At 42.3% G+C, this 23,416-nt stretch overlaps 1 long non-coding RNA gene across 1 annotated transcript; it reads left to right on the forward strand.

The window, feature by feature from the left end:
• Positions 1 to 31: 31 nt before the first annotated feature.
• On the forward strand, positions 32 to 21,919 carry LOC119935539. The gene is made up of 3 exons (XR_005453371.1): positions 32 to 77; positions 15,992 to 16,117; positions 21,740 to 21,919. It is a non-coding gene; the product is annotated as an uncharacterized LOC119935539 (long non-coding RNA).
• Positions 21,920 to 23,416: the final 1,497 nt, after the last annotated feature.

Consider the following 23,416-nt stretch of genomic DNA (forward strand, 5'->3'; position numbering starts at 1 on the left):
CTGTGTTAAAACCCCGTGCTCACTGCCAGTACCAGCAGCCATGTGCCAAACCCTCCTGGGAGGATGAAGGTTTAAAGGTACCAAATTTGGAGCAAGCTGACATCACTGTGTTGCTCATGTAACACCTCACTGAGACTGGTAATGAGAAGGAAGGGTTTTTATTGTTTTAGGCTTGGAGAACAAGATTATATGCCAACTCTCTCCTTGACCCCCTCCAATCTGGCTTCCATCTGACTGCCCTCTCAAAGGTCACCAATGACCTCCTTCTTGCCAAATCCAACAGCTCCTGCTCTATCCTAATCCTCCTCGACGTCTCAGCTGCCTTTAGCACTGTGGACCACCCTCTTCTCCTCAACATGCTATTCAATCTTGGCTTCACAGACTCCGTCCTCTCCTGGTTATCCTCTTATCTCTCCAGCCATTCATTCTCAGTCTCATTTGTGGGCTCCTCCTCCCCTTCCTACCCCCTTACTGTAGGGTTTCCTCAAGGGTAAGTTCTTGGTCCTCTTCTGTTCTCTATCTACACTCACTCCCTTGGTGAACTCATTCGCTCCCACAGCTTCAACTATCATCTCTATGCTGATGACACCCAAATCTACATCTCTGCCCCTGCTCTCTCTCCCTCCCTTCAGGCTCAGGTCTCCTCCTGCCTTCAGGACAACTCCATCTGGATGTCTGCCCACCATCTAAAACTCAATATGTCTAAGACTGAACTCCTTATCTTCCCTCCAAAGCTCTGCCCTCTCCCTGACTTTCCTATCACTGTAGAAGGCACTACCATCCTTCCCGTCTCACAAGCCCACAACCTTGTGTCATCCTCGACTCTGCTCTCTCATTCACCCCTCACATCCAATCCGTCACCAAAACCTGTCGGTCTCACCTCCGCAACGTCGTAAAGATCTGCCCTTTCTTCTCCATCCAAACCGCTACCTTGCTGGTTCAATCTCATCCTATCCCGACTGGATTACTGTATCATCCTCCTCTCTGATCTCCCATTCTCCTGTCTCTCCTCACTTCAGTATACACTTCATGCTGCTTCCCGGATCATCTTTGTGCAGAAACACTCTGGGCATGTTACTCCCCTCCTCAAAAATCTCCAGTGGCTACCAGTCAACCTACGCATCAGGCAAAAACTCCTCACTCTCAGCTTCAAGGCTGTCCATAACCTCGCCCCCTCCTACCTCACCTCCCTTCTCTCCTTCTACAGCGCAGCCCGCACCCTCCGCTCCTCTGCCGCTAACCTTCTCACTGTGCCTCGTTCTCACTTGTCCCACCATCGACCCCCAGCCCACATCCTCCCCTTGACCTGGAATGCCCTCCCTCCGCACATCCGCCAAGTTAGCTCTCTTTCTCCCTTCAAAGCCCTACTGAGAGCTCACCTCCTCCAGGAGGCCTTCCCAGACTGAGCTCCCTTATTCCTCTCCTCCTCCCCATCCCCCCGCCCTACCACCTTCCCCTTCCCACAACAGCTGCATATATGTTTGTACAGATTTATTACTCTATTTTACTTGTACATATTTACTATCTATTTAATTTGTTAATGATGTGCATCTAGCTTTACTTCTATTTATGGTGACTTGACACCTGTCCATATGTTTTGTTTTGTTGTCTGTCTCCTCCTTCTACACTGTGAGCCCGTTGTTGGATAGGGACTGTCTCTATATGTTGCCAACTTGTACTTCCCAAGCACTTAGTATAGTGCTCTGCACACAGTAAGTGCTCAATAAATATGAATGAATGAATGAATACGCAAAGGGAAGGGGCAAGCCCAAAACCTACAAGAAACCATTCAGAGTTAAAACATTTGGCAACATCACTGTCATCCCTCCTGTCATGTGCCCTGTTAAAAAGGAAAGCATAGTCCCCCAAACTATCAGCTCAGCTAAATCTCACATTCCCCAATCTCACAGCATTTATGTATCAATGCTTGTCTTTCCCTGTAAACTCTAATGTCCTTGTGAGCCTGGATCACATCTACCAAATCTATTATACTGTACTTTCCAAAATGCTTAGTATACTACTTTGCATACACAGTAAGCACTCATTGAGTACCCCTGAATTTATTGAGAAATTCCCATGCCTATGCCTGTAGTTTTGAGAGGTACAGAAACCTCTGGAAAGAGACTGCTCATTCTTAAAATGAGTGAAACAGACCTAAAGTTAAGTGCAATTATTTTTCACCTAAGTGCATACTGATGCAACTTTCTTTCTACTCATAAATTTTGGAACTGGTACAGTGCCACTGAATTTTGAGGGTCATAAGGATAAACAAAACATAATGACCTCTTTAATGTGTTTACATTCTAAAGGCAGGAGTTTTTTTGATTAACTATATGCATTTTATGATTTAATGATTCAAACAATATTATTTAGATTTATGAAGTGCTTTTCCCCTCTTCACAGAGTTTTACATTTGAATGTAGAGTGTTAGGAAACTGAAAATAAGAAAAATGAGTGAGACCATAGATGAGGGAATAATGAGGAGCAGACTGGAAAAGGGGATGAGAAGAGGAAGATCAGGAAATGCCTAACACAAGTGGTACCTTTCTACCACTAATGCTGTATGAGATGCCTTTCTATTGAGGGGACTTCCTCTGGCCTCACCTCTCTGAGTGCCCCGGGAGGTTTTTAGGGTAACGTGTTCAATCAGGCCAATTTTGAGGAGGGCAGCCTCAGGACCTCAGCCTCCTGCCTCCATGGCTTTCCTTCAACCCCACTGCCAGGAGTGGGGTATCACTGATTAATTTTTCACAATATCTCTGGCCAGATTGTCCCAGAGGCTGGCTTAGATTTTAACGTTTTATTCTTTGGCCAGAACTCTTTGGCATGCATCTGAATTCATAAAGGCATTTAGGAGATCTCTGGGGGCCAGGGGCTATAAACCATACCAGCTGCTCCCCAATCTCTCTGGAAGATCCTGGACTGTGCTGACTCTCACATGAGATGTTCATTACAAAACTGATTGCATGGGCCCTTCTTGACGTGGATTTAAAAAATGAAGGCAGAATACCTGGAAAGTATTTCAGTCTTTGTTTTTGAACTTTACGCTCTTAAACTTCTTCATTCATTCTCATTCAGGCCAGTAATAAAGTTCACTCTATGATTATGATTTGTGATATATGACATGATTTTCTTTGCCCTCCACTTAACTGTAAAGATTTCATCACAGACTCACATGATCAGCCCAAATACTGGGCCAGATCCCTGGGATGCTATTCCTCAAAAAGTAAATTTTGAAGGTGAACATGTTCTCCTAGTACTTAAGTACTCATTTTTACTCATCCTTAGCATTTTTGTATACTTGCTTATTCGATTCTCTACTCTTTCCACCTTTAGAGTGTAAGCTCTTTGTTGTGAGGGAATGTGTTATTTCTTTATTTTGTACGTTCCAAGAATATAGAACTGTGCAATGCACCCAAAACATTCTCAGTAAACCGCTATTTGCAGCTATTACTACTACTACCACTTCTTCTGGTTTAAGTGCAGAGCAGTGCCATCAGGATTTGCATATGTGCCAACAAGGGAAAAGATAAGTAAGTTTGCCCCTGTATCTCCAGATGGTTTGAACATTGAAGTTTCTGCTTGATATCTGTAGAAAATTTGCTTAAATCCAGGAAATGTGCTGTCTCATATTGTTTTCATTCATCATCATCATCATCATCATCATCATCATCAACTGAACAACTTTTACTGAGCACCTGTAGAGTGCAGACCACTCCGCTAGGCACTAGCATGTGTAAAATAGAAGCGTATGGCGTGATTCTTGTCCTTGGGGAACTGACAAACAACTCCTTTATAGCTCTGAAAGCTCTAACTCTCCTTTCTCAATCCTCTTTGACAAAAACAGCATGGCTTAATGGTTGCAGTATGGGTCTGAGAGTCAGAAGGACCTGGATTCTAATCCTGGCTTTGTCATTTGTCTGATGTGTGACCTTGGGCAAGTCACTTCACTTCTCTCTGCCTCTGTTACCTCATCTGTAAAATGGGGATTAAGACTGTAAGCTCCACGTGGGACAGGGACTGTGTCCAACCTGATTAACTTGTGTCTACCACAGTGCAGTGCTCGGCACAGAGTAAGCACTTAACAAGTACTATTATTATTATTATTATTGTTATTAACAGTTCTGAGTGAAAATTGGGCTCCCAGATGAACCAGAGTGCTGGAGGAAGAAGGGGTGAGGGTAGGGTCTTCCACTTATTTCCACATCCCTTCTCCATCCACTCCGCCGCCGCCTGCTTTTCCAGCGGAGACCCCCCTCCCCAGCCCCAGCCCCCGGGCCCCTGCCCCCCGGCTCCTGCCCCCCGGCTCCGGCCAGCAGCTGCAGAGAGGCTCGGTGCGCCGTGGGTGGGGTGCTCTTCCACAGCCGCTCCGGCCCCCCACCCCACACACGACCCCTCACTCAGCTCTGCTTCCCTCGCCTTCAGACGGGACAGGCAGCGCACCCGCCGCCGCTGTCCAATGAGATAACTGAGGGACAGAGAAGCTAAGTGGTTTGCCCAAGGTCACACAGAAGACAAGGGACGAAGCCGGCTTCCACACTCAACTCCATATGACTTCTTCACTTAAAAAATCAACCAATAGCACTCTGTGGGGTTTCAGCCTGCTATATAAGGAAGGTTGAAGAAAACCCTGAAAGCAAGAACATTACCAGGAACAGCAGATGACGACCTCATCTTTGAGGAGCAAATAGAAGGCCGACCCACCCCCACCATAGTCCTACCTTGGAGACCTACAGTTCTACAGTGCACTTGAAACTTTGTTGCTTGAAGGGGGAGAAAAGAAAGGACGGAAAGAATCTCTTCATCAAGGAAGAATGATCTGAGCACATCCCTGCTGATCGTGAGGTTGGATGCAATGAAGATATTGGGGCGTCAGGACTGCAGGCTAAAATTCTCCTGAGCCCAGCCCGCATCCTCCACTCCTCTGCTGCTAATCTCCTCGCCATCCCTCGTTCTCGCCTGTCCCACCGTCAACCCCTGGCCCACGTCATCCCCCTGGCCTGGAATGCCCTCCCTCCGCACATCCGCCAAAGCTAGCTCTCTTCCTTCCTTCAAGGCCCTACTGAGAGCTCACCTCCAGGAGGCCTTCCCAGACTGAGCCCCCTCCTTCCTCTCCCCCTCCTTCCCCTCTCCATTCCCCCCCGCCTTACCTCCTTCCCCTCCCCACAGCACCTGTTTATATGTATGTATGTTTGTATGTATTTATTACTCCATTTATTTATTTATTTTATTTGTATATATTTATTCTATTTATTTTATTTTGTTAATATGCTTTGTTTTGTTCTCTGTCTCCCCCTTCTAGACTGTGAGCCCACTGTTGGGTAGGGACTGTCTCTATATGTTGCCAACTTGTACTTCCCAAGCTCTTAGTACAGTGCTCTGCACACAGTAAGCGCTCAATAAATATGATTGAATGAGTATTACGGAGCCCTGTTTGAGGGAACCCATTATCACAAGTGGAGTCTGAACATGGGAAAAAGTGTTGCCTAGTGGAAAGAGCATGGGCCTGGGAGTCAGAAGAGTGTGTTCTAATCCTGGCTCTTCCACATGTGTCTACTGTGTGACCTCGGGCAAGTCACTTCACTTCTCTAGGCCTCAGTTACCCCATCTGAAAAATGGGGATCAAGGCTGTGAGCCCCATGTTGGACTGTGTCCAACCTGATTACCTTGTATCTACCCCAGCACTTATAAACAGTGTTGGGCACGTAGTAAGTGCTTAACAAATATCATCATTATTATTATTATTAATATGAAGAGAGAGTTTCCTTCGGTTCCCCCAGGAAAGGAGAATGGGTTTGGAAGGGAAACTGAATACAGTGTTTGATAGAGTAACTTTAATGAATGAAATGCCAGGGCCATGAATTGCTATTTCCTAAGGTGCCAGAGCTAAGCCTGGAAAAGCCCGGGAACAAATAAACTTGCCAATAAAGAGCATAAAGAGATAAAGAGTTCTGCTAAAAAGTTGACCTGCTCACAAAAGATTCACTTTAACATTCTGAAATAAGGACCACTCTGTCCAATTTTGTAAGACGGCCACACATTCCTTGCTCTACCAGAACCTGAATAACTCTTAATGGAAGAGGAAACATTGACAGTTGCTGAAAGCTTCATTTGAGTGAGTCTGCCAATAGTTCGGAATGGGAAGCTTCGCCCAAAGCTCCACCAGGATGAAGTGTTTGTCGATCCATGCAGAGCAGGGCCTCATGGTCTTGTGGAACACATTACAACTCCAGTCCTACAAGCCACTGTTGATATCTGGCTCCTCAAGAGGGATTTATTGGATCACTCAATCAATCAATGGTATATTTTTTGAGCACTTACTATGTGCAGAGCACTGTACGAACCACTTGGGAGAGTGCAAGACAACAAAATTAATAGGTGCATTCCCTGCCCATTAAGAGCTTACAATCTAGAGGGTCATTGCAAATGAGGCAGGTCCAGCTGTTGGACAAGCAAACCCCCAAGGATGGTGGGAAGTACAAGATGCTATTGCCATAAGGCCTGTAATTTATAATTTATTTATTTTACTTATACATATCTATTCTATTTATTTTATTTTGTTAATATGTTTTGTTTTGTTCTCTGTCTCCCCCTTCTAGACTGTGAGTCCACTGTTGGGTAGGGACTGTCTCTATATGTTGCCAACTTAATAATAATAGTAATAATAATGGTGGCATTTGTTAAGTGCTTACTATGTGCAAAGCACTGTTCTAAGCGCTGGGGGGATACAATAGGATCAAGTTGTCCCCCGTGGGGCTCACAGTCTTAATCCTCATTTTACAGATGAGGTAACTGAGGCTCAGAGAAGTTAAGTGACTTGTCCAAGGTCACACAGCAGACATGTGGCAGAGCCAGGATTCAAACCCATGACCTCTGACTCCAAAGCCCAGGCTCTTTCCACTGAGCCACGCTGCTTCTTGTACTTCCCAAGCGCTTAGTACAGTGCTCTGCACACAGTAAGCTCTCAATAAATACGATTGATTGATTGATTGATTGATTATAATATATAACTTAAAGTTACATTCATAGGTATATATCTTTAAGTTATATATTATAAATTTTTTACTTATTTACATTAATGTCTGTCTCCTCCTCTAGACTATAAGATCGTATGGGCAGGGAACGTGCCTGCTAATTCTGTTGTACTGTACTCTCCCAAGTGCTTAGTACAGTGCTCTGCACCTAGTACATGCTCAATAAATACCATTGATAGATTGATTGATTGATTGATTGATTGTTCGAATCTGAGCTATAGCAAGCCTGGCCCCATTTTCTAGGTGATGATGCTATGTCAGAGGAGTTGGGAAGGCTGCATCCTGGAGCTTTTAGATTGGAATGCTTTCCTCAGTGCATGGGTCAGACTCACTGCTTATTTCTTCCTTCAGAAGTCATGAACCATGTTGCCTGCTGATTAAAGCCTCAACCAGCTGCTGCCCATGAACATGTAATCCAATAAAACTGTCTGAGGCATAATTTGGCTCCCATTATCTAACTGGAGACAGGGAGAAATAGATGGACTGGATTATTTTTATTTAACAGCTTTTAGCTTACACAGTGTAGATGTTTTATACAACATGTAGAGGCACAGTTTCTGCCTTCAAGGAACTTTCATTCTAAAAGGAATATAATAATAATAATAATAATTTTGGTATTTGTTAAGTGCTTACTATGTGCCAAGCACTGTTCTAAGTGCTAGGGGAGATACAAGATAATCAGGTTGTCCCACACGGGGCTCACAGTCTTAATCCCCATTCTCCAGATGAGATAACGGAGGCACAGAGAAGTTAAGTGATTTGCCCAAAGCCACACAGCTGACAAGTGGCAGTGTCAGAATTAGAACCCATGACCTCTGACTCCCAAGCCTGGGCAATTTCCACTGAGCCATGCTGCTTCTCTAATATTCAACATTTTCCCAAACCTTCTGTTTCCCCACCCCAAAGCACTTATTTCCTTGTTTTCATTTTCTCTTTATTCATTTTTCCATTGGAACTAGATGAAGAAAACAAAAGAGTGAAAAGATTGGACACAATGAAAGGAGAAGAATGGAAAGAGGAAGCAAGGGAAAGAGAGAGACAAGAGAAAAATATTAAGAAAAGAAGGGTGAGGAATAGATTTAAAGGAAGTTGAGGTGTGAAGGATAACTCTCCCATCAATTTCACCAATTCAAATGAAATGGCCCTCTCTTTCCTTGCCTCTTTTTTGTCCCCTTTCAGGGTTTAGCTGTTTGGGATATTTGTAGAGGAAAGAGGAAGAGCAAGGGCGAGCACAAGCACAAGCAGTGTGGTGTGAGAAAGGAGGAACGGACCACTGGCTAGCCATTCAAGGAAGATAGGGAGGTTTCCAACCTCTCAACTGGCTTACTGGGAGACACAATTGGTATTTTCATGTGTTATCATCACCATCACTAACATCATCATCACTGTCTTGTCTTTATCAGGACCACCTTAACAATTTGTCTCCTCTGATAACTCCCAGGACTCACTATGATCATCAAAGGTCTAATACACAGAAGAGCTCACCCCCTTAAATCCCTGCCCTTGTCCATTGATATCAGACCCAGTTTACTTAAATTTTTTATAAATGACTCAGAAGATGGAGTGAAAATGTGTTTTTTCAAACTCCACCCAAATTGCTACTATGCTGATCCAAGCACTTTTTATCTCCTGCCTTGACTACTGCATCAGCCCCTCACTGACCTCCCTGATTCCTGTCTCTCCCCACTCCAGTCCTTACTTCACTCTGATGCCTTGGTCATTTTTGGAGCCCCATCTCCCCACTCCTCAAGAACTTCCTGTGATTGCCCATCCACTGCTTCTTCAAAAAAACAAAAAACCAAACCAAAACCAAAACAAAATAAAAATAACAAAACAAAAAACAACAACTCCCTACCATTGGCTTTAAAGCGCTTCATCAGCTCTCCCTCTCCTACTTTATCTTCCTCATTTCCCACTACAACCCAGCACATATACTTTGCTCCTTTTATGCCAACCTACTCATTGTGCCCAGATCTTGCTTTTCTCACTGCCAATCCCTTGCCAGTCCTCCCCATGGCCTGGACTGCCAATCCCTTGCCAGTCCTCCCCATGGCCTGGGACTCCTTCCCCTTTCCTATTCAACAGACCACTTCTCTCACCATCTTCAAAGTCTTATTAAAATCACATCTCCTCCAAGAGGCCTTCCCCAACTAAGCCTTCATTTCCCATACTCCCCCTTCTTTCTGCATTATCTATGCACTTGGATCTTTATGATTTTAGCACTTGATATTCACCCCACCCTCATCCCCAGAGCATTTATGTACATATCCATAATTGTTTCAATGTCTGTCTCACCCTCTAGACGGTAAGATCTTTGTGGACAGGGAATGTATCTACCAACTCTATTGTACTGTACTTTCCCAAACATTTAATACAGTGCTCTGCATACAATCAACACTCAATAAGTGCCATCAATTGATTAATAATGAATAGTGCCATCTTTGAATTTGCAGAAAATAGAGACTTATTTTAGATAATGAACTGCTTTGTTGACAGGCAGATCATGTTAAGCTTGTTGGGGCTCAGGGCTAATAGGTTTTGTGGGATCCCCACGTAATGCATGTTATCATTACCCAGTGCTTTCTGAGCTGGGTTGGTAAGATCTGGGTTGGGTTGTCATGCACCTCCTGGCAACAGGCCAGAGCTGCATGGAGGGAAAAGAATTCCTCCATGGGAGGGGGACTGATTGGGTAGGAAAGCATATTCCTCCAGGCCACCCTTAAAGGCAGTGTTTCTCAGAGATGGGGGTTGCAGTAGCAGACTCACCTCAAATTACTGGGTAGTGCACTGTGGGGTGCTTAGAGATGCCTCCTCGTAAACCCAGAACTGCTGGATTTCAGAAATGGGCTTAAACTGGCCCTGATAATGGAGGTAAGCTGCAAGAAGAAATCATACAGATGAATTGGCAGAAAGCCAGAAAATATGATTTAATGAAAGGAAGGGCAAAATAATCACAACTGCACAATTTTGGTCCCTGACATAAATCAAGATTCAGGAAAGAGATGTTGGAGTCACTGTCAACTGTCCCTTCAACTCCTCTATGGGTTTCAGCATTTTAAAATGTCAACAGAATTCTGAGAAGCAAAACGGAGAAAAATTACAGAAAGTTTAATTTTTGCGATTATATAAAACCAGTAATACTATATGCAGTTGTAGTCACCTCCCTTTAGGAGGGATATAATAGAAGAAGTAGCACTGCCTAGTGGAAAGACCATGGGCTTAGAGATCAGATGACGTGGGTTCTAATCCCGGCTCTCCTACATGTCTGCTGTGTGACCTTGGGCAAATCACTTCACTTCTCTGTGCCTCAGTTACCTCATCTTTAGAGTGGGGATTAAGACTGTGAGCCCCATGTGGGACAGAGACTGTGTCCAACTTGATTATCTACCGCAGTGCTTAGAACGGTGCTTGGCACATAGTGAGCACTTAACAAATGCTGCAATTATTATTATAAAGCAGCATGGCATATTGGATAGAGCATGGGCCTGGAATTCAAAAGGTCATGGATTCTAATCCAGGTTCTGCCTCTTGTCTTCTGTGTGATTTGGGGCAAGTTACTTCACTTCTCTGGACCTCAAATTACCTAATCTGTAAAATGGGGATTGAGGCTGTGTGAGCCCTACTTGGGACAGGGACTGTGTCCAACCTAATTTGCTTGTACTCACCCCAGTGCTTAGTACAGTGCTTGGCACATAGTAAGTACTTGAACACCACAATTATTATTATTAATTGTTAGAAGAAGATGAAGAAAAAGGCAACCAAGGTAATTAAAGGGACGGAGATGTTTCCATCTGAGCACTCTTCAAACTATATACACAAGCAGAGAGAAGATGTGAGAGATGTTTAACCAAATCACGAAGGATAGCACAGGGTGAATATAGACTTGCTGCTCAGTAACTCCCAAACCACTGAGATATTTAGGTAGTAAATTCAAGACAATGGAATGGAAAAACTTTCTTCACATAGCATGTAATAAGGAATATGTTACCCCCAGGTTCAAGAAAGATTTGTGAACGAATGAACCACATTAGATTATTGGATGGTAAATTAGAGATGTTTCAAGGAAAAATTTAGGATTGCTATGGGGCTCAAGAAGTATTTATATAAATGAATTCTTATTTTTGGTAGGCTCTCAAACCTGTAACTTATTTTAATGTCACTCCTCCCCCACCCCCTCAAGATTACTGTAAGCTCCTGGACAGGGGGAAATCATATCTACTTACTCTATTATACTTCCTCAAGTGTTTAATACTGGTCTCTCTGCTCATAGATTGTTGGATGATAGCATCATGAAGAATTACTAGAGGGGAAAGTTAATGATGTTAGTTGGCTAATCCACCACCGCGCAACTATCACTCTGTTCTTTCAAACAAACATCCTTTGTTGCCATCTTAGTTACAGGATGTAGGGCCAGATGGTCCATTGACTTGATAGGGCATGGCATTTGACATGTCTGAATTTTCCTCCTACCAGTCCTGGAAGAATTTCAAACTTGCTACGTAAAAGTAAATATTATAATTATTAAACATAGCAAATGCAATTTACAAATCATACTAAATTCCTGTTCAGCTAATTATATCTCCGTGGAGCCTCACTCCCTCAACTTCCTACCACATGTCTTCGGTTCAGACAGAGTGAATTCACTTGTCAATTTCTTTGCTGTGTCAAATACAAGTCTCTTCCATTCCTTAAAAAGCTCAAATTTTCCAGTTTCTTCTCTCTCCAAAGAGATGCATTCTGAAGTCATTTATCCTGAAGTAACATTTTAAAGAGGAAACATGTGAATGGGGAGGGAATGTGTCTGTTTACTGTTATATTGTTCTCTCCCTTAGTACAGAGCTTAGTACAATGCTCTGCACACAGTAAGTGCTCAATAAATATGACTGACTGACTGAATGAATGAAAGAATGAATGACATAATTCAGTCTGAAACGGCATCCTTCTTAACAAGGGCAAATTTTCACAGAATGAAATGTGAATACAGCGAGGACTCATCCATGCTGGGAATTGGTCATATTTGTGTGGAAGGCATACTAAACTTGGGAAGGCTGCATGAAAAAGATCATCCTAGGGTGGGTTGGGGTGGAACATCAGAAGAAGCAGATGGGGGAAGAAGCCTGGACAGGAAAATCAGGTTCCCTTAGCATGGATCTGGGTCAGGCTTTAGGCTAACTTGGTTAGGTGATAACTTTGAGTGTGACCTTTGTGAAACCCAGACATCTGGCCTGACTTTCCCTCTGAATAGACCTGAAACTACAAAAGCAGCTCACATGCACATAAACAAAGAATTAAGTTGACAGAAACGTTCTGAGCATGAATTCCACGAAGATTTAAACAGCTCCACATGGAACTTTAAAGGGGAAAACACGTTGGGTTCATGACATTTCGGTAACCTCCTTCATTTCATGCTTCCCTTATGCTCTTTAAATTTTTTGTTCATCTATTTTTTTCTGAAGTATTGAAGTCTACCCCACCCCAGCCCTCTTGCTTCCTGAACGTTACATATCTTTGCAAATCACGAAGAGAAGTTTCTTTGTAAGAACAAAGGAACTAATTCTGTTGATTTTCTTGTATAATAACCTGGATCTATCCTAATCACCTTTATTCATAGTAAAAAAAAAAGGAATTTTATCTTATGGTTCTGTTTCTAAAAGAAAAAAAGAAAGAACAACCAAACAAAACAACAGAACTCACTATTCAAACTGTAATCTCTCCCCAAATCCATCACACGGATGCTAGCTAGCAGAATATGATGTTTATGTCAGAACAACCGATTACTTAAGATTGTCAATTCAGTCAATCCAGCTATTTATTGAGCTCTTAATATATGCTGACCTCTGTACAAAGCTCTTGGGAGAGTATGAGAAAATAGAGTAGGTACACCTGATCATGGCCCATGAGGAGCTTGGGTGTGGAGATACACATCAAAATAAAGAACAGTTGGGTAAGTTCTGGGTAAATATCGAAGTGCAGATCTAAATACATAGGTCAGAAGGGAGGGCTTAGATGTGGAAGTGATTAGTCAGTCCTTAGTCAGGGGGAAAAGGGTTTTTAGTAGGGCTTTGATGATGGGGAGAATGGTGGTTAGTTGGATATGCAGGGGGAGGGAACTTTGGCCGAAAGGAGAAGGTGGGCATATAGTCAATGGGAAGAAAGATGAGATCAAAGTACAGTGAGTAGGTTAGTGTGAGAAAAGCCTTACCTTCTTCCCCTCCCCACAGCAACTGTATATATGTATATACGTTTGTACGTATTTCTCTATTTATTTTATTTGTACATATTTATTCTAATTATTTTATTTTGTTAATATGTTTTGTTTTGTTCTCTGTCTCCCCCTTCTAGACTGTGAGCCCACTGTTGGGTAGGGACTGTCTCTATATGTTGCCAACTTGTACTTCCCAAGCACTTAGTACAGTGCTCTGCATACAGTAAGTGCTCAATAAATACAATTGAGTGAATGAATGAATGAAAAGCGACGTATGATGGCTGGATTGTAGTAGCAGATCAGCAAGGTAAGGTAGGAGGGGAGAGATGATTGAGTGCTTTAAAGCCAGTGGTTAGGAATTTTGTTTGATGCGGAGGTGAAAGGGCAACCACTGGAGGTTCTTGAGGAGTGGGAAGACATGGACTGAACTTTTTTTTACAAAACTGATCCAGGCAGGAGAGGGAAGTATGGACTGGAGTTGGGAGAGGCCGGAGGCAGAGAGGTCAAAAAGGAGGCTGATGCAGTAGTCAAGGTGGAATATAAATGCTTGAATCAGTATAGCAGCAGTGCAGATGGAGAGGAAAGGGAAGATTTTAGAACTATGTTCTGAAGATAGAACTGACAGGATTTGGTAGGAGACTGAATATGTAGGTTGAATGAGTGGGATGAGTTGAGGATAATGTCAAGATTATGGGTTATGAGATAGGGCAGATATGGTGTTGTCTATAGTGATGGGAAATTCAAAGGAAGGACAGGGTTTGGGTGGAAAAATCAGGAGTTCTGTTTTGGACATACTTTGAGGTGTTAGTGGGACATCCAGTTAGAGATGTCTGAAGGTAGGAGGAAATGTGAGACTGTAGAGAAGGAGAGAGGCTAGGGCTGTAGAGGTGAATTTGTGAATTATCCTTGTAGAGATGATAATTGAAGCCATAGAAGCGAGGGAGTAGGTGTAGATGGAGAATAGAAGGGGACTCAGGACTGGATCTTGAAGGATTCCCACTGTTAGAGGGAGGGAGACAGATAAGAAGATTGCTACAGACAGTGAGAATGAGATTCCAGAGATATAGGGGAAGAAGCAGAAGATGACAGTGTCAGTGAAGCCAAGGTTGGATAATGTTTCCAGGAAAAAGAGCTAGTCCACTATGTTTAAGGCAGTCAACTAACTCTATTCTACTCTTCTAAACCCTAGTGCAAAGCTCAGCATAGAGTAAGTGTTCAAAAAATACTATTGATTGGTTGATTGAAAGGACACGTTCACTAAAATTCAAGATTATAAAATAGTAGTGGATGTCATAATTTATTTTTCCAGGTTGGGTATCCAAATTCAAATTGCAGTATTCAGGATTTAGAGTTTTGTTGTTTTCAGAGGAAATCATTATTAACTTGGAGATGATCTGTCACTGTACTGCATCATGGGGGCTAAGAGAAAGTTATGCTCAGAAATATTGCAGGCCATTGTGTGGCCTGGTGCTTCCAAGACTGTCACTTGTCTACCCAACAGCTGATCTTGTTCAACTGGCAAACAGAAGAGGAGGAGGAGGGAGGATCCAGAGTGTGCCTCAGTGATGGAGGTGGGATTGAGAAAGTATGATCAGGATGTACCGAGGTGGAGGAAGTGAGATCAGCGGGAATCTGTGGCACCATAGTCAGTACATCCATGCCTCCCTTCTGCTAGAGAGCTGATCTGACACACAGCTGTTTAGTGGGCCAGCTGTCAAGCCGAAGGGAGGAAGTGTGGGGTAAGGTGTGCCACGATGTACTGGGAACTATGAGAGTTGGATATTGCTGCCCTTGTCAGCTTCAATTCCCTGAGTTACATGAACGATATCCCTTTCAAGTAGCTCAGTTTCCTCATTTGTAAAGTGAGCTCACTTTTTCACATTTCCAGATGGGAAATGATGACAGGGAAATCATGAGATAGAAGGCAAAGAAGGGGAAGTTGGTCACCATAAGACATTGAGATGCCTCTGGCCTTCCCACGGAGAGGTGAAGAGGCTACCCCATATGCATGGGTACTGCTCGATAATGGTTACATGCTGCCAAAGAACATCCTGGTGCAGAGGACTGGCCTTCAAGCAGAGATTCTGCTGATCAAAGTAGCTGATTCCTTTATGCCTCTCCAAAAGAGAAGTGAGCAGTGGATATAACCATACCCCTCTCCTGACATCAATCCAGTGTGAGAGGAATTTAGGTTTGTATAGGGAGGGAACTAGGGAAACAGGGTTTTTGGAGGCTCAGTTCCTAGGAGGGTGTGCCTAACACACTTCTGGGACCAAAGGAAAAACAGGCTGGCCTAGTAGAAGGAGTACAGGCCTGGGAGACTGAGGTCCTGGGTCCTAATCCCTGCTCCACTACTCCCGTGTTGTGTGACCTTGGACAAGTCACTTAACTTCATGGTGCCTCAGTTTCCTCTTCCATAATATGGCGCTTCAAACACCATTCTCCTTACTACTTAGTCTATGAGATCTGTGTGGGACAGGGACTGTCTGGCATAATTATCTTAGTTCTGCCTCAACGGTTACTACAGTGCTTGGCACGTAGTAAGAGTTCAATAAATAAGATTGAATGAATGAATAGTAAGTGCTAAGAAGTGCCATAATAATAATAATTACTACTACTACTAATTATTATTATTATTATCAAAAGTTGTGCTCAACAATACCACATTCTGGTTCATATTTATATCACTGCCAACTAAATCCAGGCCCAGGGAAAATTTGAGATGAATGACATGTTGTTTTGTTCTTTCCAGTGCTCCTACAGTCAGATTGAAACAACTGAAAACTCTGTGCCCCAGTGCTCCTGACCAGGATCAAGGAGAACCTTTGCTTCTCAGCTGCTCCATATTTTTGGACAAGGTGGCCAGAAGGAGTTAGAAGTGAGTGTTGCTGGAGAGCAGTTTGATTGTCTCTGACTGGCCTCAAAAACAAGAACAGCAGTAGCAGCAGTAGAAAATCAGGCTATCCAAGCCCTCATTCTTGTCCATTTGCTTTGTTTCAATTAATGTTAGGAGCTTCAATGAGATGAGATCCACAAGACAATCTCCTCTGGGAAGAATGATGATAATAATAATAATCATCATGGTATTTGTTAAGTGCTGACTATGTGCCAGGCACCGTACTGAGCACTGGGGTGGATACAAGCAAATCATGTTGGGAGCAATCCCTGTTCCATTTGGGGCTCACAGTTTCAGTCTCCATTTTACAGGTGAGGTACCTGAGGTACAAAGAAGTGAAGTCACTTGCCCAAGATCACACAGTAGACAAGTGGCCGAGAGGGAATTAGAACCCATGACCTTCAGACTCCCAGGACCATGTTCTATGCACTACGCCATGGTGCTTCTCTGTTGATCTATCAATGAACCTTTAACTTCTTAAAGTCCATTACTTTGCTACATCTTTCTTAATCTAGCATTCATGGATCCACATACTTTCAAGGTCTAAGTTTTAGTTATTCTTCAGGTTATTAGCAAAATATATTTTTCTTAAGCCAGTCTCAAGCGCACAACTGGAATTTAAAGCCTTCAAAATGGACCAATATATTACAGAGGCAGTCTCTATCTGAAATAATACAAACTGAGTTTCCATTTAGAAAATATTTTTCTTAGACTACCTCAAAATGTAAAGAGCAAAGAAAAACTACTAAGATTTTTTTTTCCCTGTTGTTCAGTAGGACAGCTTGCAGTAACTCTGAGAGGCTTATCAATGAGACAAAGTCTTGCACGAATAGACTGCTTGCTTTCTTGATGGATTGGTGCAGAAGAATGAACAATCTGGGAAAGATTGCCCGAAGGTTAACATTTCCTCCAAATTCAAACTCCATACAGAAATTGCTGCTCGTATTGACACTGGGAATCAGAATGCAAAGAAACCACTACCATTCCAGGCCTCAATTTGAAGTATATTGGGTCTTCCACCTTTTGGGTAACCCTATGTTGTTTAACTGCCTGAATGTGGATAGGACTGTCTCAGTCTTTTTGTTTGGAATTGGAATACTTGGTTTTTAAAAATTATATTCATGGCCAATAAATACATTATTTTTCCTTAGAAAAATATAAAGGGATTTTTTTAAAAAAAAACTCCTGTGCTCCCATGGTTGTTTAGAAAGGAACACTCTGTACTGACATGAAAAGAGATAAGATCAGAGTTGGTCCCAAATTTTGTAATGTGATCTGAAGGCTGCCTAGTTTCCATATTCATCATGAATTTGAATTTAGCTTATGTCCACTTAAAGGTTCATTACCTTTTCAGACAAATCTAATCAAATTTCCAGATCATTCTCCTCCCTCCTTATTCAATCTCTCAAGAATCAAATGGAATAGTGGACAGCAAGGACAGTATTTTCCCAGCAAGGACTCTATTCCCTTTACTAGCATAATCTGATTAATGAATTATGGGGTCAGAAAAATTAAAGCACCTAAAGGGGAGTTTGAAAAGATCCCTTCATTCTCTCTAATGTTGAGATGTTGTGCAGATTTGGGGCTGAACAAAAGCATTTGAAGTTTTGAAGGGAATTTAACTTAAAATGTGGAACTCCTGGGAATTTTAAAGAATATCCTTTAGCAGAAATGTTTGAGAGGATGATATTGGCTAACTACCCCAAAAGGCAGAATAATATTCCCATCTCTGTCACTACTCAGCTCTCAGTGTTTCTAAGGAGTCCAGCTGGTTATTTCAATCCTTTAAATTGGAAGTCACTGAATCTTTTCAAATATTTTTATCCTTGCCTTCATTGAGCCTTTAAGTGCCTACAGTGGATAAAGACAAAAAACAGGTTCACAGAATATAATCTCAAACTATGCCTGTCCTGTGCTATACACCTGTGTTGACTGCTTTTTTACAGGTCTGGAATAGTCAAACATGGTTTTTATATTAGGACTTGTTCAGCCATGATAATTTTAGCCAGGCCAAAATGGCCAGCATAACCCAAATAACAATTTGTTGGTGTTCACTATATTCCCTCCACATTATCCTGCCACCAGTGGAGCACCTGAGACTATATGCAGATTTATGTAAATGTCCACTTACAATGCCAATTTACACAAAGTAACAGAAATGGTAAGTGTCTATTGAGCACTGTGGCCTGCACTATACTATACTAAATGCTTGGGAAGTACAAAACAAGCATATGGCACATTCCCTGCCCACAAGGTGCTTACACTCTAACGTCACAAAGTGACAAAATTTATATTATTATCAAATGCCATCAAATTGTATCCAATTCATGGCGACTCTACGGCTTCAAATCTAACTTAATCACCCATCCCATCCTGGAGTAGCTGAAGAATCTTGGTGACAGCCACAGGGTAGAACAAGTAAGGAGAATGGAAGACAGGAGGATACCCAAGCTGCTGTTGCATGGAGAACTGAAGGAGGCACATGCAACACTAGGAATCAGGAAAACCATTTTAAAAACTTGGTTAAGCACAGTCTCAAACAATGAGAAGTAGATGGCAGTTGGATGTTGAGAAGTCAGTGCAATGAACTGGCTAATTGGTCTGGCAGAATTTGGGAGAGGGGTTATTCTTTGTGAAGATTCATATATTGTCTTTCACTAAATCCTGCCTGAGCTATTTACACAACAACATTAAAATCTGCCCTTCTCTCTCCATCTAAATTGTTACCACGTTAATCCAAGCACTTATCCTATCCTGCCTGGATCACTGAATCAGCTTCCTTGCTGACCTCCCTGCCTCCTGTCTCTCTTCACTTCAGTCCATACTTCACTCTGCTGGCCAGATCATTTTTCTACAAAATTCCTCAGTCCATGTTTCCCTAAGAACCTCTGGTTGTTGCTCATCCACCTCCACATCAAATGGAAACTCCTTACTCAATCACCTTTCCCTCACCTACAATCAGTCACTCAGTCAATCATATTTCGTTGTTGGGTAGGGACCGTCCCTATATGTTGCCAACTTGTACTTCCCAAGCACTTAGTACAGTGCTCTGCACACAGTAAGCGCTCAATAAATACAATTGAATGAATGAATGAATATTTATTGAGCACATATCGTGTTCAGAGTACTGAACTAAGTAGCTGAGAGAGTACAATAAAACAGAGTTGGTAGACAAGTTTCCTACCCACAGTGAGTTTATAGTCTAGAGGGGGAGAGAGACATTAACATAAATAAATACATTATAGATATATACATAAGTGCTGTGGAGCTGAGGGACAGGAAAATGAAGAGTGCAAATCCACAATGCTTTATTTTACCTCTCTGATTTCCTTTTAACACCCAGCCTGCATACTTCACTCCTCTAATGCCAACCTACTCTCTATATCTCAATCTCATCTACCTCACCACCGCCCACTCACCTGTGGTCTGGAATTCCCTCCTCCTTCATATGTGACAAACAATCACTCGCTCCACCTTATGAAAGTACATCTACTCCAAGAGGCCTTCCCCAAATAAGCCCTCATTGTCTCTTTCTCCCCACTCCCTTCTGTGTTGCTCTTGCACTTGAATTTTCACCCTTTATTGATTTAACCTTCAGCACCTCAGCACTGATGTACATATCCGTAATTTATTTATTTATATTAACAACTGCCTCTCCTTCTAGACTACAAGTTCTTTGTGGGCAGGGAAAACATCTACCAGTTCTGTCATATTGCACTCTCCCAAATGCTTAGTACAGTGCTCTGCACACAGTATGCACTCAACATGATTGGTTGATTAACTGACTGGAGATCAGGACTAAGAAGACAGAGTCAAAAATAGAGATTGACCTGATATTAGGCAAATCCATCCTAGACTACACACAATCAGAGCACTTGAAGTATCACCCATGACACATCTCTGCACTCCTAAAAAGCTAAATTAGCTTCCTGCTTTGGCTGCAAGACTCTCTCTATCTATCTATCTCTCTTTCTCACTCAATTCTCTCTATGTTATGTCTCAGTTCCCTTCACCTGTTTCTTACCAGCTTGCTCTCTTTGTTCCTCCCAAGCCAACCTTTTAACTGTACTTCAGTCTTGACTCTTTTACCTCCATCCCACCTGGGAACATGCAATTGAATTAGCAAACGTGATCCTCATCCTCAAAGGTCTTACAATCTAGTCAGCGACAGATGCTAAAATAAATCACAAATAAAAGGTAGAAAAAAGAGGTAGAATATGCATATTTATGAAGGATATGTGCAAAAGTACTTTAGGACTTGGTGAGCCCACTGTTGGGTAGGGACTGTCTCTATATGTTGCCAACTTGTACTTCCCAAGCACTTAGTACAGTGCTCTGCACACAGTAAGCGCTCAATAAATACGATTGATTGATTGCTTAAGTGGTCAGATGTGTCAAGTTGCTTTCAGCTACACATGCACACATGGATAACACCATATATGTGTGTGTATGCATGTGTGTGTGTGTGTGTTACTCTTTATGCATACATGGATATGATAACAGATATGTTAACATAGCTACCTGTGTAATAATAATAGGAAGGCATAAACAATTGACCAAGAATTATGATTTAACAATTAGTCACTGCATTTTCAAGTGTGGTAGTACAGAGTAAACTGAATAGGACTGGACCTTCCTGAGAGTCCTTCTGAACTCCAAAGATGATGGGAAAGGCTCAGAACCCCGTTTAACTGGAATAATTGAAGGAAGTACTTTTTCTTACTTTTACATACTTTTACTTACTTTTTCTTACTTCAACCCATCACTAGACTTAGTTAGGTAAATGTTGCTTATTTGGTGAATGAAATTAATAGCAAATTCCAAGAGTTCACCAGTCATTGGTATTCAAAGACAAGAGATGCCTTTTACTATTTTTTGAGAATTTTTTTGTTTTCCCAAAAATGTGTGTATGTGGCAGTTCAACTCTGGGGAATACACCTTACCTTCTTTGGACACAAGGAATGACCTAGGAATTACTGAGAAATTACCAAGAGCCCCAACATTTGGTAACTTATACATGAACAGAGCTTCCTTCAAGTAGGATTTCAATTAACATGCCCACACACATGCGCGCGCGCACACACACACACACACACACACACAAAAACAAAACAAAACACAAAACATAAAAATACACCATCCTCTTCAGTCAGCCATAGGGAGAGGGGACTCAGAGATACACTTGCCTGGAGAAATGGCCATCCAGAACAGGCCTTTCTGCAGAATACACTTGTGCAACTACACTGTTGTATTAACATGGCCTAGCAGAAAGAGCATGGGCCTGGGAGTTAGAAGACATGGGTTCTAATCCCAGTGCTGCCACTTGTCTGCTGTGTGAACTTTGACGAGTAACTTCACTTCCCTGCACCTCAGTTTCCTCATCTGTAAAATGGGGATTAAGACTATGAGTCTCATGTGGGACAGGGACTGTGTTCAACCTGACTACTTTGTTCCTATCCCAGTGCTTAGTACAGTACCTGAAAAACATAGCAAGCACGTAACAAATACCTCCCAACATAATAATAAAAAATCACTTGTGCCGCTCTCTTTATATTTTGTTTACTATGCTGGAATCTATTGACATCTTGCTTTCTATTTCTTTAGGTAAAGATAATGTGAAAATCCCAGTACGTTATCAACTGGTGACAGAAAAGCAAACAAGTTCATTATAAACACTCTCCATGAAAATCGAGGCTTCCACAGCTGGCTGTTCTATGGATAATAATGGAATATTCAGAAGCCTCTTGGCCTCAGTTTTTAAAAGTGTTAGGTATAATCATGACAAGACAGAAAACATATTGGCAGGGTATAGGCTGATGGAAAAATCACCTCCCAGCCACTCTAAGTGGCCAAAATCTACAGCTATGTTTCTTTGGAGGCTTTGACTACCCTTAGTTTTTCAAAATCTGCATTTAGGTTCTTTGACTCCCCATGCCTGACATGTAATAGTTCAGTTTTTCAATGTACAGAGTTATTTGGAATTGTGCCTCTGTCCCCTCCACTTTCTTTCCTTTTGACATTTTGTCCACAATAATGAGTTTTCCTTTGCCTCTCATGTGTTCCACAATGTGTTCCACATTTTCTTTCTCCTCCATTCCCCTTCATGCCCTTAACTAGGTAGGCATTCTGAGCTGCCTAGGGGATATCTCAATGAGTCTCCACACTTTATAAGAAGCGCAGCTTGTTGTTGCTTTCTTCCCAGCAGTCCAGATAGCAGAAAGTTATTGTTCATGGATTTTTCCTTCCAAAAAAAATAAATGAAATAGCCCTGAAATTCTGCTTTTTCCTGAATACTTACTGTGGCATAGCACTTGTGAGAATACAACAGAGTTGGTAGGCATGCTCCCTGCCCACAGGGAACTCACAGCCTAGAGATGAATGAGTATTCCTGGTGAATTGCACATTAAGCAAAAGTTGCACTGTACTCTCTGGGCACCTGGATCAGTGCCATGGGAAAGTGAAAAATTGTTTCTTCCTTCATTCCATTGGGTTCTACCAAGAAAGTGATGCCTTGTTGGAAGAACCTTCCCTGACATTCATTCCAAAATGACTAGTAGAAGCTTGTGTTATTGTCTACCTGGGTGGAATGCTACCCATGTAGGTAATTGTTCATTTAGAGAAGCAGCATGGCCTAGAGAAGGGCAGGGAGTCTGTCTACCCACCCAGTCACACTGTCATCCCCCAGAAGGTGCAGCATGGCTATCGATGCCTGTCTACTTGTTTTGTTTTATTGTCAATCTCCCCCTTCTAGACTGTGAGTCCGTTGTTGGATAGGGATTGTCTCTATCTGTGGCCTAATTGTACTTTCTAAGTGCTTAGTATAGTGCTCTGCACACAGTAAGTGCTCAATAAATACGAATGAATGAATCAATGAATGAATCAATGAGCATGGCCTAGAGAAGCAGCATGGCCTAGTGGAAAGAGCACAGGCCTGGGAGTCAGAGGACCTGGGTTCTAATCCCAGCTCTGCCCATTTATTGGTGTGTGACCTTGGGCAAATCACTTCACTTCTCTGGGTCTCAGGTCTCCAGTTTCCCTCCTACTTGACTGTGAGCCCCATATGGGACAGGGACTGTGTCTAACCTAATTAAGCTTAGAACACTGTTTGACACATAGTATGCTCTTAACAAATATCAATAAAAATGTGCATAAATTAAACTGAAATGTGTATGATCAAACTTGAGCTTGTTTCTCTGAAGAAAGAAGAAGCAATAGCCACTTGTCATTTCTCAATGTGGTTCAACGATCTGAATTGCTCAGAGTTGAGTTTTGTCAACATAA

Source organism: Tachyglossus aculeatus, chromosome 12 (genome assembly GCF_015852505.1).
Source record: "Tachyglossus aculeatus isolate mTacAcu1 chromosome 12, mTacAcu1.pri, whole genome shotgun sequence".
NCBI lineage: Eukaryota > Metazoa > Chordata > Mammalia > Monotremata > Tachyglossidae > Tachyglossus > Tachyglossus aculeatus.